This window comes from Budorcas taxicolor, chromosome 15, assembly GCF_023091745.1.
Source record: "Budorcas taxicolor isolate Tak-1 chromosome 15, Takin1.1, whole genome shotgun sequence".
Classification (NCBI taxonomy): Eukaryota; Metazoa; Chordata; class Mammalia; order Artiodactyla; family Bovidae; genus Budorcas; species Budorcas taxicolor.
This window is the reverse complement of record NC_068924.1, coordinates 34,647,287-34,666,692: the sequence shown is the minus strand read 5'-3', so window position 1 is coordinate 34,666,692 and position 19,406 is coordinate 34,647,287. Positions and strand designations below refer to the sequence as shown.

At 38.8% G+C, this 19,406-nt stretch overlaps 1 protein-coding gene across 1 annotated transcript in view; it reads left to right on the top strand.

Annotated features, from left to right (window-relative positions):
* Positions 1-2,029: 2,029 nt before the first annotated feature.
* NUCB2 (nucleobindin 2) overlaps positions 2,030-19,406 on the top strand; it is a 42,201-nt gene continuing 24,824 nt past the window's right edge. The window contains exons 1-2 of the mRNA XM_052652994.1: positions 2,030-2,154; positions 7,534-7,687. The gene's annotated coding sequence lies outside the window, so the exon portion shown is untranslated. The remainder of the gene's footprint in view (positions 2,155-7,533; positions 7,688-19,406) is intronic.

Genomic DNA, 19,406 nt, shown 5'->3' with positions numbered 1-19,406 from the left:
CTATTAAATAAAGTAACATTTCCTTATAAGTCCCTCAGCCCATAGTTTCAGGGTTCATGATTAACGTTCTTATTTTTCTCCACCACAAAAGCATCTTTACTGGTATAGATGCTGTTGCCTGCTTTACAGGCACATGACATACTGAAATATCTTCCTTAGTGATCTCTCCTAATCCTGAATCTTGCTGTTTCATCTGTTTGCCCTGTCTTCCTATTTTCTTCTTCCTTCACCCCAGAATATTGCTGAGAATATTGCTCACATCTCAGTTACCCAGGTATGGTTCTTTCTCTTTTCATTGTATTGTTGGACTAATCCAATTTCTTATTTTCCATTGGGTTACTAGATAATAATAATAAATAATATTTATCTTGATAATAGTGTAGAAAATTACCAGCTGTTTCAGGGCTTCCCCTTAAAGGGTTTATCTCAAATGTTAGGGCTTAGATCAAACACAGTGTGTTTGGCCCTGTGGTAGATAATGGGTAATAAAAATGTGGAAGATACTTCCTGCTTTTGATGTATTTACAATTTAGTATTTTCCACAGAGATGGGAGGTGGCTTGTCTCCTAATCTAACACTAACATTGGTTACTAATGATATATTAATATTACCAATACCCTCATATTAGTATTTATATTTTTCAGATAGAGATTTAGTGCTCCTACACCATAACTTCTTGAACATCCTTTCTTACTCTAGTGCTTTCATTCTTCAATCTCTCCATCAGAACTATGATTATTTTCCTTACATTCGCCTCTGCTATTAAACCTTCAGTGGAGGCAGTCACAACATACTAGGACTTTCATGACAGTAAGGGAGATAGTTTGAGATTTTAAGAAAAGGGACAAGCACTTCCTCCTGAACCTTAAAAAAAGCTGAATTTTTAGGCACTGTTCTTCGTGTACAGATGAGAGTTGTGTAAGAGTAGAGGTCGTTGGTCTTGGAATCTAGAGAGCTGAATTACAGTCCTGGCTCAGCCACTAAAGTGAGAAGTACTAACATTTATTGACCACTTACTATGTGCCTGTCACTTTTCTATTTACTTATGCTGTAAAGAGGAGGATACTATTATTATTCTCATTTTACAGACAAGGAAAGTGAGGCACAGAGCGCTTAAGCGAGTCAAGGAATTGGTTTCTTGTGGGCAGTTGGGCTCCAAATAGGTGATTTAGCTACTATCCTGTATTATTTCCTGATAAAAAGCAGCTAACATTACTAACATATGCAGCAGGTTCTATACTGGTTTTCTGGAATCTTATCTAATCTTCACTAACAACTCTGAGATGAACACCATTTTCACAAGCCAGAAAATAGCTTCAGAGAAAGATGCCATTACTTAACAGACTCAATCGAAACCAGCCTGGAGGCTCCAAAAGTTTCTCTAATCCTCGAGCCACGAGTATCTTTGAGGATCAGTTTCCCCATCTTTAAAATGATGGATGTGGAGCAGATGTCTCAGTTCAATAAGAAGGAGGGTGTGGAGAAAAGAAAGATACCGCAGGCGGGTGTGAGAGAAGGTGAAACAAAAAGCAATCAAGCCCCAGTGGCCCACGGCATAACAAAACCGGGGTAGGTGAGGTTACAAATACGGGTAAGATTCCCGCCAAGGAGGAGGCCGGGGTATTAGACCCAAAGAAGGCCTGAGGGCGAAAATCGCCTGACCGCCTGACCGGTCTGGGAGCTGCCAGCGCGCACCGGCGGCCGAGGGCGAGGAGACACCTGTTTTTTGGTCCTGGTCCCGGGTAAGCACCTCACCCACCCAAATCCTGCTCCACAGGATTCTCCATGAAAGCCCGAGAAGGAAGGGGCGCGGCTTCCTAGTCCGCGCCGCAGAGCGCCACGTCCCTCTTGGCTCACCCTCCCCGAGGCTCCTACGCCTTAGAGCTCCACACCGCCCGCCTCCTAGCCCTCCGGCGCGGCCTGGTCTCCGCCCTAGCCAATCGGCGCCTTCCACTCTCCCGGTGGGACCAATCAGCGGCTGCCGGGGACTCGGGCTGTCGCCATGGCAGCAAGGAGGCGGGAGCGCGCCGTGGGTAGAAGTACAGAGCAGAGCCGGCGGCTGGGGGCTTTAGAGGCCAGCCTGTTCCCTGCAAGCATTCAGCAGGCGGAGCCTCGCGCTTGGAGACCCGGCTTCGTAAAGCTGGCGGCCTCGAGGTGGGTGAGGATCGGGAGGCTGGAGCGGGTCCTGAGATAAAGCTCAGTTCGCCTGCCCTGCCCCAGCATTGAGGATGGTGGGAGCTCCACTATGGACGGGCACAGTGGGGAGTAGGTTCCAGCTCTAGCTGGAGGCGCGGGGTCCCTTTCTCCGTTCCACCCGCTGCAGGGCACTGGTGCTTTCTTTGGGGTCTATCAAGGGGCAGGCTTTTGGCGAAGAGCAGGCGAGGGGCGGTAAGTGCAGGACCGAGTCCCGGGGTGGGCTCCAGCCTGGCCTTGGCAGGGCGATGGGCGAGGGAGGTGCTCACTGGTGAACAGGGTACACCTACCACTTCCAAGCTGATGCTCACCACATCCCGCGACGCCGAGCTGAGCTAGGCCGGTGAATCCTACTCTTCTGCCGGTTCTGTTAAGCTGGCAGCCGCTGACATCAGGAAAGGAGAAAGTTCGTGCCAGTGGTGGTATTGTTTTCCCTAAGCGACAAATCTTTAGATGTGAGATGGTGGTATGGAGTTTGAGAAAGACGGTACTTTCTTGTTGCACCTGCTAAATGGTAACCGAGTGACTAAACGTTTGTTTAGTTTATTGTTGTGGATAGTTCTGAGCAGTGGTTTTGGATGACAATTATTTTTATAAAGTTAAGCAAGAGAGGAAATATGAACTTGAACCATTGAACCATTCTCGTTTCTTGGAGACATAAACCTCTTGAAAGTCTCAAAGTGTCTACTAAACTCCTAAACTGGATAGTGTCCATTTACACAATTGAATAAGAATGCTGCCATCTAAGCCTTTTATTAAAGCTATTAAATCCATGGGTGAATATGAACACCAAACTATGTATTACTTTGGTTAGAAAAGGGAGGAGGAGGGAGAAGAGAGGTTAAATGCAATTATATCTGATTGTCAATTTTGTTTGAAGGAAACTGTGGACTTTCCTTATAAGAACTGAATTGATGAGATGGTTGCTTTAAGGAATGCATAAAAAGTAACATGATTAATGGTATAATAGATTTGGATCCGGTAGCTTATAGTATTTTTTTTTTAACAGCCTACTTAAATTACTTGTTTCTTAAGATCCTCCCTCATAAATTTGGTTGAATAGTGTGAGGCAGTCTCCAGATTCTTACATCTTGTCCCTCATAGATAGTGCCTTGGATTCATTCAGATTTAAGCCAAGCTGTATTTCTTGTTTTATAAAATTTGAAAACTAAGTTCAACAAATGTTGAACAAACAGATATTTCAACAATTCTTCCTCAGTAGAGTCCAAAGTTTAAGAAAAAACATGGAAATTTAGAATTAGAAATGAAATATCAAATAATATCCCTCATGTTATTAAGGTGAACACAGGAACTTCTGTTTCTCATCTTGGTCTTGAAACTCCCCATGATCTGCTCCAGCTTTCCAAGATGAGTGAAAAATTCGTTTGTCTCCTTGTAGTTATCCATGTTGTTCTCCATCTATTCTAGTTTTATCTGTTTTGCAAGGGTGGAGTCCATGTTGTATTTACATTTCCCGAGGTATTTATTGTTTATACCACACATTTTGTATATACCTTTTCAGTATGCTTTTTGCCAAGTTGGTTTGTGCTCTGTAAATACCAGTTAAAATGACTTGCACAATTAAGACAATAAAGGTACGCTTCAAAACAGTGGTAATTGATTATGGGCACTAATATAGAGTATCAGTAACATGCTCAATACCTGTGTCTTTTTATTTTGGGACATATTATATACCTCCTAGACATACCAATGGAGAAGGCAGTGGCACCCCACTTCAGTACTCTTGCCTGGAAAATCCCATGGACGGAGGAGCCTGGTGGGCTGCAGTCCATGGAGTCGCGAAGAGTCGGACACGACTGAGCGACTTCACTTTCACTTTTCACTTTCATGCATTGGAGAAGGAAATGGCAACCCACTCCAGTGTCCTTGCCTGGAGAATCCCAGGGATGGGGGAGCCTGGTGGACTGCTGTCTATGGGGTCGCACAGAGTTGGACACAACTGAAGCGACTTAGCAGCAGCAGCAGCAGCAGACATACCAAACTAATTTTTGTGTTATTTAGAATACACACTTTCTAAGTGTTTTCCACTTTCTAAGGACCGTTTGGGTGACTGAAGTGTGTGAAATACCCTTTTAAGTATTGGAGGAATCAAGTGTAAGATTTAAAAATGTATCAAAAATAATTCTTAAAGTAAATAATCCTCTAAGTATTGTGAGTAATTGAGTTGACTATATTTGACATGATAGATGATTAACTTTTTAAAAAATAATTGAAGGTCTAAAATGGGGAAACTGTTATGCTTAATACATGCAGTTAGTTTATAGACTTTAAAAAACAGGCTTCTAACAATTTAAAATAATTTATTCAAGGAAAGACCTTGATAACTTTAATGACTAATCTAAATTTTCTAAAATCACCACAATCTGGTAAAAAGTATATTTCATTAGAATTAATTCTAAAGGCCAGATTCCAATCCTGGCTCTGCCAGGTGATCTTGGCCAAGTCAGTTAACTTTCCTGTGCCTTAAACCTTTTATAAAAGTAGGATCTGAACCAAACCACTTCTAAGATCATTTCTGGTTCCAGCATGCTCTGATTTAAAAAATCTAAAGCAACCTAATGAAAAATTAAATAGCAGCTGCATTTCTTTCATTTTTTGGCAGAACTTTTCGACATACTGTATTTTAGTTATCTGAAGTACAGTTCAGTTCAGTTCAGTCGCTCAGTCGTGTCTGACTCTGCCACCCCGTAGACTGTAGCACACCAGGCCTCCCTGTCCATCACCAACTCCTGGAGTTTACTCAAACTCATGTCCATGAGTCGGTGATGCCATCCAACCATCTCATCCTCTGTTGTCCCCTTCTCCTCCCACCTTCAGTCCTTCCCACCATCAGGGTCTTTTCAAATGAGTCAGCTCTTCTCATCAGGTGGCCAAAGTATTGGAGTTTCAGCTTCAGCATCCGTCCTTCCAATGAACACTCAGAACTGATCTCCTTTAGGATGGACTGGTTGGATCTCCTTGCAGTCCAAGGGACTCTCAAGAGTCTCCTCCAACACCACAGTTGAAAAGCATCAATTCTTCGGTACTCAGCTTTCTTTACAGTCCAATTCTCACATCCATACATGACCACTGGAAAAACCATAGCCTTGATGAGATGGACCTTTGTTGGCAAAGTAATGTCTATGCTTTTTAATATGCTGTCTAGGTTGGTCATAACTTTTCTTCCAAGGAGTAAGCATCTTAATTTCATGGCTGCAGTCACCATCTGCAGTGATTTTGGAGCCCCCCAAAATAAAGTCAGCTACTGTTTCCACTCTTTCTCCATCTATTTGCCATGAAGTGATGGGACTGGATGCCATGATCTTTGTTTTCTGAATGTTGAACTTTAAGCCAGCTTTTTCAGTCTCCTCTTTCACTTTCAAGAGGCTCTGAAGTACAGTATGTATAAATAATGAAGACACTATAATTTTAATAAATTTAAAAATTTTGCTGTTGCTTTTATGTTTATTGAATATACATATGAGCAATGGTATTTGCTTTTCAGAAACTCATTATCAAGCATGCTGTAGGGGTTGGGGAGAGATAAATTAGGAGTTTGAGATTAATATACACACATTATTAATAATAAAACAGATAAGCAGCAAGGACCTGCTGTATATCACAGGGAACTATATTTAATATCTTAATAACCTATAATATAAAATAATCTGAAAAGAATATATATATATGTATACCTGAATCACTTTGTTGTGTACCTGAAAGTAACACAACATTGTAAATTAGTTAGTTATACTTCAGTTTTTAAAAAGAGTTGATTTAAAAAAATTAATACTAAATAGCCATCTGTTAAGACTGAGAAAAAAGGCAAATACTGGTTTTCTTGATTGGTGTCCTTTTCTACAGATACGAGCATCAAAGACACTAAGATCTATACTGATATCTTGATACAGGGAAGGGTTAGAATACAGCTCAGCTGGTCATACATCTGATATTTTATTCTGAATCTCACTTTCCTATTGACTGTCACTTTCAAATGGAAAAATGGAGTTGAGCAGTAGGTTGCCTTCTGCCCTTTTCACTGCTGCCATGGAGAAATTTAGAAGCCATCTATTTTTCTCCACCCCACTCCTTTTCTCTGTCAGAATTCTGACACTGAAAGTAGGTTGAAGCAACCCAAGTTTCCTGACTTGAAGGAAGAAACGTGGGTCTCTTCCCGAAGCTTTATTTTAATGTCAGAGAGGAAGAGATTATATTCTTCTTTTGTGGGTTGTATTTTTTTCATTGACCTGCATCAAGACTTTGGCTGTGGCAATGCTCTAAGGAGAGCGCTAAGGTGGCCTTTCAAAAAAAAAATGACATTTTAAGGTTGTATGTCAAACTAGCTTATTGCTGTTTAAGTTCAATGACTTTGGGTGTTTACAACACCGATTTTTATTATTTAAATATATAGATATTAAATTTTCAAGACAGGAAGGGCATTACTGTTTATGAAGCATTTACTGTTGCCATGTACCATGCTAGTTCCACTGTATCCATTCTTATTTTCATCCAGTCAAAAGCTTATGAAGAAGTATTAGTTTGATTTTTGGATAGGAAAATCGAGACTCAGAGAGTCAAGTAGCTTGGCAGTAAATGGGAGTGGTTAAGATTCAATCTGCGGTTTATTTTTACCATCTAATAAAAGTCATGTGCCTTTCCAACATAAGTTGCATATGATCACTCTCCTGCTTAGATAATTTTATGTTAACTATAGTACCATGAAAAGAAATAAATATGTGTTCTTAAAATTTTGAAGATATTTTATTTCCTTATTTTCTTTATATACTGCTTAGAAATAATTGATTATATTCACTGGTGAGTTTGCAATATAACTGCCTTATATTTTACAGTTGGGTGGTGGGTTTCAAAAAAGAATTTGAGATATTGTGCTTTATTACTGATCTCTGTGTTTAAGGCATAGGCCAAGCTTAATTTTTAAAAGTGGTAATAAGAGTAAAAAAGGATTCTAGGTAAAGATTTTAAGAAAAAAATCCAGTTAAGGATTAAATGGGGAAACTTAGAATGTATATTGAAGTCTCATTGAAGAGGAAAAAATAAGCTTTTAGTTTGAACTTGTCTTAACTATTTAAAAGAAGAGAAATATGATAAAACCTTGGCATATAAATAAATAATCTTTGCTTACTTGGGTCTTTGATTCTATTTGGATAATATATTTCTTTTCCTTCCCCACAGGGATATGATATAGACTCCTTCCACAGTATGGAAATGTTGGCACCTTTTATTTTCACAGAATTTGACAAATATATACACTATAATGTGCCACTACCACTGTAATAAGCCTAAATTTATGTTTATGTTTATTTATTTTTTTATATTTAGAACCTGTGAAGAGTCAGTTTTTAGTGAAAAAGCATTGAGACAGGAGCCAGACCCACCTCTTCACTAATTTGATATTTTGCAAGTCATCTTACCTCTCTGGATCTCAGTTGCCTCATCTGTAAAAGGGAGATAGAAATTCTTTACCTGTTTGAAGGTAAGTGATCAGTTAAGAGGGCTTCCCAGGTGGCTCAGTGGTAAAGAACCCTCCTGCCAATGCAGGAGATGTAAGAGACATGGGTTTGATCTCTAGGTCGGGAAGATCCCCTGGAGGAGGGCATGGCAACCCACTCCAGTATTCTTGCCTGGAAAATCCCATGGACAGAGGAGCCTGGCAGGCTACAGTCCATAGGGTTGCAAAGAGTCAGACACGACTGAAGCAACTTAGCACACTTGCACGATCAGTTAAGAAAGCAAAAATGAAAACAGACTTAGTGGTGGCTTAAACATAAAATATTTATTTCCTCATGTGAAGTAATTCTTAAAGTAGGCAATCTAGGATAGTAGCTTCATAAAGTTGCCAGGGACTTAAACTTTTTCCAGTTCTTTGATCTGTTATCCCTAAAATGTGGCCCTGGTCCTCATAGTCCAAAATAGCTGCCAGAGCTGTATCCATCAAAGCAAAGTTCCGGGTAGCAAGATAAAGACAAAGAAAGATGCAACCTCTCCCTTAAAGGAGATTATTCTGAATGAAAGTAATTATCCTTTGGTTATAATAATAACCAAAAGATTATCCCAAGCCAGGGAAGCAGGGAGATGTAGCTGAATACATGGTTGCCTTGAATAAAATTGGGCTTTTGTTATTGCAGAGGAAGGGAAGATTTGGATATTGACTGGCAAGTAGAAGTGTTTGCACAATATGAATCTTTTTCTCTTTCATCCCTGAGATCTGTGTGCTGTGATAAGCACTTGAAGGGGCTTCAGTAATTTGTCATGTCAGTGTTTTAAGTCTGGCCATTATCTCCAGAAGGAAATAACTTTCATCTAACAAATTGTTTTTCTTTTTTTATGTTTATCCCAGGATTCATTGTAGGTGGCTTTCTGTCTTAATTGGGTATTTGTTCTGGTTATTTAAAAAAAATTACCCATAAATATTCAATAGTAGATGTTTGTTATATAGCTAACATTTATTGAGCCACTTGCTTTATGCAAAGTACTAAAAAGACAGATAAGTTATCCAAAGGGTATCACATAATAAGTCATCAGTAAGTAAATTTATGTTGAAAATTGTTATCCACCTTAAGATACTTTTAAGTTCAATGTTGTCATGCAAGAAACATTGTTGCCTTTGTTGGTTAAAAGATGTTGTGGTTTTGTGTGTGTGTGTGTGTGTGTGTGTGTTTTTAACCACTCAACTGTCAACTGTCTTGAAATTTGCTCTTACTTAACTACTCTCCCTTGCCTAATTTACTTAGGTATACCAATATTTTATTTCCTTCTAGAAGTTTATGGATAGAAGTGAAGTGAAGCGAAATCTCTCAGTTGTGTCTGACTCTTTGTGACCCCATGGACTGTCGCCCACCAGGCTCCTCTGTCCATAGAATTCTCCAGGCAAGAGTACTGGAGTGGGTTGCCATTTCTTCCTCCAGAGGATATTCCTGACCCAGGGATTGAACCCAGGTCTCATGCATTGCAATCAGACACTTTACCGTCTGAGCCACCAGGGAAGCCCAAATATACCCTATACTTGTCACATGAAATGATTCAATTGCCATTTTATCTGTAAAGAAAGTGAATTGAAATAAAATTTTGAGAAAAGGAAACTGAAATTTAGGGAATGGAAATTGGTGAGGGAAGAACTTAAAGATTCAGTCTATCATTTAGGGATATTAGAAAGATTATAAGGACCATTTAGCATTGTAAGTCAACTCACTGAAAATATCTTATTTGCTAAATACAATTTTAATGCCTTAAATTTGTTTCAGTTAATAGAAAGCATAATGCTATGTGTTGTTTTGTAAGCAGCTTTTTTTTTCAAATTGCAATTGTTTACTTAATAGGCTGCCTTCCACATTGGATTGAAAACCCTATGAGGGTAGAGACTGTGTCTATCTCACTTACCTTTGTATCTAGCATAATATCTGGAATATAGTAGGTACTTAGTAAGTGTTTGTTAAATTAATAAATAACAGATAACAGAGTAAAGAAAACATACTTCAATTCAGTCTTAAATTTAAAAGCAATAGGAGTAAAAGAAGCAGGTTGGAGGGAGAAACCGATAAATGAGGAAGGAAGAGAGACTGTTGAAAGGAAAGCGAGACAAACTAGTTTCAGTTTTCTGTATTCTTCACCCTTCTTACCCACGACCATTCTTGTTAACCACTACCAGGATATTTGTCCCTATAAGCAAAACAGGAAACACACACACAGACACATACACACCCCTACCCACTCACACCCACACCCACCCCAGGTAGACTTAATCCCGATAATTACTGGTAAGAATCAGTAGTTGAGAAATGTGCTTCTGTGTATGAATGGGAATTTTGTTTTGGTAGAGACAGGGAAGGATAGAGAAGCTTATTTTTAGGACTTGGAAATTGAGGGGAATTATTTTGTATCTACTGAATGTTAGGAGAGGCTTAAGAACTTTGTTTATTTTGTGCTTTTGCTTAAGGCTCTAATGCCTTTGGGATCTGTGCTTTTCATGCTGTCTTGAGATCACTTCCTGATTTAGAATTTTACATTATCCTACTTTAGAGTGTTAATTTCAGCCTATCCTGGTTTGGATCAGTCTACTGTGTCAACCTCATTTAGCCCAGTATTTTCTCTTTAGGTCTCAGTTCTTATGGACAAAGAGGTTGATAAAAGAAAGGAGAAGGCCATTCTTACTGATCTGATAGTGGAAGAAAAGTATCAATAAATTAGTTACCCTTTTTCTCCATTGCCTCTCTTTATTACTCATCTCTCCTTCTTTTGTATGGACATTTATATATTACTGGATTCACAAAAATCTGGAAACTTGTCTCTGACACATTTGACATTATCTTGGCATTTAAAGAGATTTTTATAACATTACTTTTATACCTAATGAGCTAGAAAAATGTTCATTTCTTTTATTATGACAACAGTTAACTTTTATTGAGGCCTTATTAAGGAGTAAATGTTTTAATTAGCTTTAGGCTCCAGTAAGTTAATTGTCCTAATTATTTATGAAATAAACACTAAAAGATTCAAAATTAATAGAAGGGAAAAGTATATTTAAAAAATTCTTCATCAATCAAAAACAAAATTTAAATACAGGCAAGAAAGGAAAGGAAATAAATAGTAAAGAGGCAGGGTACATAGAAAGCCCCCCAAAAGGTGGTGTTTCATTGACTCTAAGACTCCATTTGTTGCAGGAAGGAGAACCTCTTCCAGGGCCGGAAAGTGAGCTCTTATCTAGCACTCGGAAATGAATTGACTGAGGAGACACTTGAGCTGACAAAGCAAGAGATTTTATTGGAAAGGGAGCCCAAGGGGAGAGCAGTAGGGTAAGGGAACCCAGGAGAACTGCTCTGCCACGTGGCTCTGAGTCTTGGGTTTTATGGTGATGGGGTTAGTTTCCAGGTTGTCTTTGGCCGGTCATTCTGACTCAGAGTCCTTGGTGACACGCACATTGCTTAGCCAAGATGGATGCCAGCAAGAAGGATTCTGGGAGGTGGTCGGACACGTGGTGTCTCATTTTGACCTTTCCTGAACTCTTCTGATTGGTGGTGGCTTATTAGTTTTGTGTTTGTTACTAGGACCTCCTGTCCTAAAACAGCTCATGCAAATGGTTACTATGGTGCCTGGCCAGGGTGGGCAGTTTCAGTCAGTGTGCTTCCCCTAACACACTGATATTAAGACACACCATTTCATACCATAGAGAATACATATTGCCCATAAAACCGAGTTCTTTATCACTTAGAATTTCATTCTGTGTTTACCGAAAGTGCTTTTTAAGATATATTTAAACATACAGATTTTTCTTACATCACATTTGCAGATACATTAAGAAATTTAAAGAAGCTAAATAAATCAGTTGAGGTATTTCTAAGACTCTTTCACATTCATAACCTAAGTCTTCTGAAATGCTTCCTTGATTCAGAATTGTGAATGTTTGTGTTTTCCTCATGACATTTTCCTCTCTACTGTGGAGAGTGATGGTGATTTAATTCTAGGAGTTTCTTTAAAACCATTTGCCTGGAATTTTCTTCCAAGCCTCTGACTTTCATTTTGCAAGCTTTGATGCCAGTGCATTCCTGAAGATGATCATCATCTTACAAGCTTTGATGCTGGTGCTTTTCAAAAGATGATGATGGGAAGTTGTCAGATTCATCTTCTTTCCCCAGTCCCTCCATCAGTGGTTTATTTACCACTGATGGGTTATAGTTTGTCTAGACATGGCATCAGAAATAACATCCAGTTGGGATACCTTTCAGGCAACCTATTCTTCAAATATTCAGGTATGCAGCCTCAGAATGCATCCAGAACTAAATTCACACACTTGAAAGGCTACTAAAGCCTCTTGGACATTCAAGCCAGCTTTAGTTAACCTTCCTTTCCTAGCCATAATCCCTCTTTCACATGTAACATTTTTGGGAAATTCTTTTGTAGTTTAAAGTTTAATATGGCAAGAATTTTTGGCCACAGATGCCTATGCCAGTGTTAGAGTAATATGCTATATCCTGTGCAGCTCATTCTTGGAGTGTCAGTCTCTTTAGCACCTTTAGCATTACTGTATCATTTTGAGGCCTGTAAAAGAGCATCAGGATTTTTTCAGCATTTCCTGTGGACTGAATTCATCTTTGTTGTTTTTTCCTCAAAATTACTTGGAAGTTATGTGGCTTCTGTTCAGTGTTGGTTGGAAGTCTCTGACAAGTTGACATTTGCCTTAGCGGTTCATGAATCCAGCAAATCAGTCTTAATATTCTATAAATTTTTTTTATTGGAGACATAGTTTCTGCTGCCTTCATTTGTGTTGTTTGGCTGTTTATAAATAATCTTGTTATATCTCAAAATGTAAGGTAGTTTTGTCTATTTGTGGGTATCTTCCTGTCTGTAGTCAGGTGAAACACTTAGATGTTCCTTTACAAGAAAGTGTAAAGTTGCAGTTATTCCTTTAACATCAAATATTTGCTTTACTAGTATCAACTACTTCATTTCTATGTTTACAAAATAGCTTTTTCTTTCTTTCTTTCTTTCTTTTTTTTTTTGGCCAGAAGGCTTGTGGCATCTTGTTTCCTGAACAGGGATTGACGCTGGGCAGTGAAAGCCCAAAATCCTAACCACTAGGCCACCAGTTGTGGTTGTTGTTCAGTTGCTTAGTCGTGTCCTCTTTGTGAAGGCATGGTCTGCAGCACGCCAGGCTTCCCTGTCCTTCACTATCTCCCAGATTTTGCTCAAACTCATGTCCATTGAATTGGTGATGCCATCCAACCATCTCATCCTCTGTCGTCTCCTTCTCCTGCCTTCAATCTTTCGCACCGTCAGGGTCTTTTCCCATGAGTTGACTCTTTGCATCAAGTGACCAAAGAATTGGAGCTTCAGCTTTAGCATCAGTCCTTCCAAAGGATATTCAGGACTGATTTCTTTTAGGATTGACTGGTCAAACCAGGCCACCAGGGAACTCCCCCAAATAGCCTTTCATTTTAATGCCAAATCATAATTTAGTCCTTTTGAAGATGTATTAAATGGCAATTAAATTCAATTTGTGAGAGACCAAAAATGCAAAAACTCAGTCTAAAGTAATGGTGGTAGGAATAGCTATAATAAAGTTCATGTCTGTGTTGGCAGTAAAGATTATGTTGCTACTGCCACTTAGTCAACCACTTTTTAATGTTCTATTAACTGAAAAACACTGATTTCTGAGATGTTAAACTGAGGAATTAAGTACATTGTCAGTACTTTGATTAAATATAAACAGAGAAAATATTCTAGTTGGAAAGATTGTTATGCTGAATTTTAAGAAAGCATGTGAGAATGTTTGTGTGTGGGTATGTATGTGTATCTATACACTAATCAAAAGAAAACTGGTTTAAAAACTATCAAAATAGACCTTAAGGCAAATTAGGATATAAAGGTCACTCAAGTGTGAAAAAGATTAAATCTACCAGAAACCTAGAAAATCTTGTTTCAGTTCAGTTCTTGTTTCAGTTCAGTTCAGTCACTCAGTCGTGTCCGACTCTCTGCGACCCCATGAATCGCAGCACGCCCAGGCCTCCCTGTCCATCACCAACTCCCAGAGTTCACTCAGACTCACGTCCAATCTTGTTTGTGTACATTTAAAAACACAGCCTCAAAATATTTAAAGGAAAATGGACAGAATTATAAGGAAAAACAGATAAATCCAAAATTATAGTGCAAGATTTTCACTTTTCTAGTAAGATAATAGTCATTTTATCTAGACAAAAGTGATTAAGAATGTAAAAACTGGATAATTATGAAAAGTTATAGAGCTTAGCTAATTTTAAAACGTACATACTTTTATAGTAAATTATGCTTGCAAATTGTAATTGTTCCTTTTTTAATGTTCACATCTCTTTTACAAGCTCAGGTTTTTTGCTCTATTTTTCATTACTTTAAAAAAAGTTGAAGTATGATTCACATATCTTAAAATTCACTCTTTAAAAAGTGTACAATGTCTCACACTCTATCCAAAGTGTGAGGTGTTCCTGGCTTTACTTCATTTTTACTATATCTAGACAGGAAATTTTATTGGTAGTTGATTTTTGTGTTCTTTGTATCCCACCACCTAAATCTTCTATTTGATCTACCAAGGTCGTTTTCAGCTGGCTGAATAAGCAGTGGTTGGTTTAAAGGCATTTACGAATCATATAGCTTAATCATTTCTTACAATTGGTGTGAATACAAACAATTTTATTAGTATTTCTGATAATGTAGCAGAAAAGATCTACATTTTATTCAATGGAATTTACTAATAATAGAATCTAAGAGTGTAAATAATACTGAGGTCTAATTGAATTCTCCTTTAAAAAATTCATTATTAAAAAAAATGAGGAAACAAGTGGGGAAAGTTAATTGGCTGACCTATGATCACATAGCAAGTGGATAGTGTATACACCTAAATTTAACTTGCCTTACTCTTCTTAGGTATAACACCTTTTAAAAAAATTAGAGTATAATTGCTTTACAATATTGTGTTAGTTTCTGCTGTACTACAAAGTGGATCAGTTATACTTATACATATATCCCCTCCTTTTTGAGCCTTCTACTTCCTGCTAGTGGTAAAGAACCTGCTGCCAATGCAGGAGACTTAAGAGATGTGGGGTTTGATCCCTGGGTCATGAAGATCCCCTGGAGAAGGAAATGGCAACCCACTCCAATATTCTTGCCTGGAAAATTCCATAGACAGAGGAGCCTGGTGGGCTACCGCCCATGGGGTTGCAAAGAGACACAACTGAAGTGATTTAGCATGCACGCATTCCCTTCCCCTTGAGCCTCCCACCTCCCCAGTCTCATCCCTCTAGATCATCACAGAGCACCAAGCTGAGCTCCCTGTATTAGAGAGCATCTTCCCACTAGCTGTCTATTTTACACGTGGTAGTATCATCCATTTACTTTTCAGATAAGCATTCTCTTTGTCTCTCATTGCAGAGGAGGTTTGTGAATAACAGAGCTAAGGGAAACAGTATGTTTTCAAATGTTAGCTGCTTCAGGTTGTTAAAATAGACTTTGCACCCCTCACCCCCCACCTCCCTCAAAGATTCTTTGATTTAGATGATCTGGAGTAAGCCCTGATAATTTGCATTTCTAACAAATTCCCAAGTGGTGCTGGTGCTGCTGGCTCAGGGACCACCACACTGAGAATCACTGCTTAAAAGCAGACATAGGCTTTGGAGTCAGTTACTCCTAGGTCCGAACTCTGGATCTACCACTTACTGCCATGTGACCCAGTTCAAATTTTGTAACTGATATGTTTCAGATTCCTGTACTTTAAAATGAGAATAATAGTATTTATTTCACAGGGCCATTGTAAGAATTAAATTAATGTAATAAAAAAATTTAGCATACTGATTAGTACATAGTATGTGTAGTGTGTGTGTGTGTGTGTGTGTGTGTGTGTGTGAAAGTTGCTCAGTCGTGTCTGACTCTTTGTGACCCCATGGACTATAAAGTCCATGGAATTCTCCAAGCCAGAATACTGGAGTGGGTAGCCGTTCCTTTCTCCAGGGGAGCTTCCCAACCCAGGGATCAACCCAGGTCTCCCACTTTGCAGGAGGACTCTTTACCAGCTGAGTCACCAGGGAAGTATGTAGTAGACACTCAATAGATGGTTTCTGTTGTTATTTATAATAAGCATAGGACTCAGTTAAATGTTTATGCACCATAAACTCATCCACTACTTTAGAGCAGATGCTCAGAGACTTTTTGTCACTTTGAGATGCTATCAGGACGCATGCACACAGACATTTTCATATACACAAACACATTCCTCCATGACTCTCTTCATTTTATGATAGACTTGAAAAAAGAATGAGAGAGTAGAAATGACAAATTGGTGAAGCGATTCCACTTCCAAGACTGTATTTAACTAAGGTTTATTTTTATTACTCTCAGGCTTCTATTGTGTATTGAAGTAAAGGTGAACACTATAAAAAAGGGCATATTTAACAGCATGCAACATAGCTTCCAGTTGCTAAGCAGAACTGCTTATTAATGTATGTGTTGTATGGTGGGAAAAGGAGAGCCTGAGGAACATTGGAGATGAACCCCGGGTGGAGGAAGGAGTCTGTGTGAAAGGGTCTTTTAAACTCTGGATTGACTGTTTCAAGTGATAGTAGTCACAGTTCCTGGTGGGGTTTGGAAATGAAGTTATGGAGGTGTATCACTGAGCTGACTTTCCGCATGCACATTGTAGACTATTCAAATCATTTTGAGCTTCCTGATGGCTTAGCAGTAAAGGATCTGGCTGCAGTGCAGGAGCTGCAGGAGATGCAGGTTCTATCCCTGGGTTGGGAAGAGTCCCTGGAGGAGGACATTGCGACCTACTCCAGTATTCTTGCCTGGAGAATCCCATGGACAGAGGAGTCTAGTGGTCTACAATCCATAGGGTCACAAAGAGTCGGACATGACTGAAGCAACTTAGCACGCATGCCCAAATCACTTTAGCAATTGTTCATTTTCTAACTATATGTGTACCATGTTAGGGGCCTTTGAGACTCAATTAAGCCCCAGAAGTATATGTAGAAGACATCAAAATTGACTTGAGCAGTTAACTTGGGCTTTCAGTCGTGATTACACTTAAAACTCTAGTGTTGTCTAATAGTCATTAGATTGGTCAGCCTGTTTACAGTGGCATAAGGGACTTGCAAAGGTAAACAAAAATTTCAATTCAGAATTAAAAAAAAACTAACTCAAACTTCTTAAATTAATTTTTTAAAAGGTAAAAGGTATAGCTAATAAATACTTGAAAAGATGGTCAACATCAGTAGCCAATAAAATGCAAATCAAACTCACAATAAGATACTGCTTCACACCCAGTAGGTTGGCTGTAATAAAAGAGAGACAATAAATAGCATGTGTTCGCGAGGATGTAGAAATTGGAGGCCTTGTATAGTGCTCGTGGTAGTGGGAAAAGATATAGCTGCCATGGAAAACAGTTTGGCAGTTCCTCAAGAAATTATAAATGGAGTTGCAGAATTGATCTAGCAATTCTCCTCCTAGATATACAACGAAAAGAATTCAAGTTGTTGCATCAAACACAGTAACTGGAACATAAATATTCATAGTAGTATTATTCATACTAGCCAAAAAAAGTAGAAGTAGGACTTCCCTGGTGGTGCAGTAGCCAAGAATCTGCCTGCCAGTACAGGAGATACGAGCTCGATTCCTGGTCTGGGAAGACTCCACGTGCTGTGGAGCAACTAAACCTGTGTGCCACAACTACTAAGCCCATGCTCTAGGGCCTGAGAGCCACAACTACTGAGCCCTGGAGCCTAGAACCTGTGCCCTGCAGCAAGGGAAGCCACCACAATGAGAAGCCTGTGCATCACAATGAAGAGTAGCCCCCACTCCCTGCAACTAGAGAAAGCCCACTTGTAGCAGCAAATACTGAGTGTGACCAATAAATAAATAAATAAAATTTTAAAGCAACAACAAAAAAGGAGACCATTTATTGTAATCTTTAGTAAAAAAAAAAGAAAGCAGAAATAACCCAAATTTTCATCAACTGATGGACTGATAAACAAAACGTAGAATATCCATACAGTAGAATATCTATTCAGCTGTAAAAAAAAAAAAATGAAGTGCTGATTCATGTTACAACATGTTACAACATTTAGCATAATGCTAAATGAAAAAAGCCAGATATAGAAAAGGCCATTTGTTATATGATTCCGTTTATATAAAATGTCCAGAGTAGGCAAATCTATATAGACTGAAAGCAGATTTGTGGTTGCCACAGACTGAGAGAATAGGGGAAATGGGAGTGACTGCTAATAGGTATGTGGTTTCTTTCTGACATGATGAAAATGTTCTAAAATTGGATTATGTTGATAATCGCACAGCCTTCGGAATATACTAAAAACCACTGAATTGTGTGATTGGTAAGGGTAAGTTTTATAGCATGTAAATTATATCTCAAAAGAACAAAGGCAAAACATATACCTAGAGTGGGCATGAAGCATGAATGAGAAATAAACCTTTGTTATCATAAAAAATCGTTGTGAGAAGAGGAGGTGATTCACGGCCAGGAAAAGATTCTGTGGAAAAACAAATCATCCTTCTGTTAGAGATTCCTAACGCCGAGTAGCCCGTCACAAATCCTCAAAGTCTTACGAGGATGGGAACATATTAAACTTCATTGAGCCAATATGTCCCAAACATTTCATTATAAGTGACATTTACTCACAACAGTCGTGTTGAAGGACTAGTGTCCTAGAGAAGAGTGAGTCTTGGACTTGAGATACATATGTAAGGATCACTTGGAATGTTTGTTATATCAGATTCCAGGGTCCTACCCCGGAGAGTCTGACTCTAGAAGTCTTGGATGCAACCTGAGAATTTGCATTTCCAACAAGCTCCCAGATGATTTTATCCTCTAAGTTTGAGAACTAAACTTTGAGTAGCATCTTTATAGAATAGACAAATCCTGTACCTTAGATGGGAGAATTTTATGGCAAGTGAATTGTATCTCAATAATGATGCTAAAAATTTTGATATACTAGAAATAGCACTAAAATGTGAATTCTAGTGATTATGTTAATTCAAGACAATGCTGTGTGAGTGAATCATTTCCATTAAAAATTTCTTCATCTGTAAAATGAGTCACTGCTATATACTACCTAGGGTTGTGGTGAAAATGAGGCAGTGTATCCTTCCAAACTGTGTTCTATGGATAAAGACATGTTACTTAAAAAAAAGTCCATGGCCAGCTAAGTTTGGAAGTCTCTGAATTAAATAATGCATATTCCAGATTGACGGTCAGGCCATTATTTTTGACTTGGATCCTATTATCAGTCTATGTATATCAAATAAATTAAGTATGAGCTTTTCATTCATTCTAATTCTTATAGTAGATCCTCTGGAGCTACAAATATCCTTATGAAGTAGAAAATTAATAAGCAAGATTTGAACAATATTTTTTTGAAGATTTATTTATCTATTTTTGGCTGCACTGGCTCTTGGTTGCTGTGTGCAGGCTTTCTCTATCTGTGGAGGGCAGGGGTTGCTCTCTAGCTGTGCTTGGACTTCTCACTGTTGCGGCTGTCTGGTTGCGGGGCACAGGCTCTAGGCATACAGGCTTCAGTCGCTGCAGCACCTGGGCTCAGTAGTTGTGGCACATAGGCTTAGTTGCCCAGTGGCATGTGGGATCTTCCTGGACCAGAGATTGAACTGATGTCTCCTGCCTTGCAAGGCGGATTCTTAACTACTGGAACACAAGGGATCCCCAA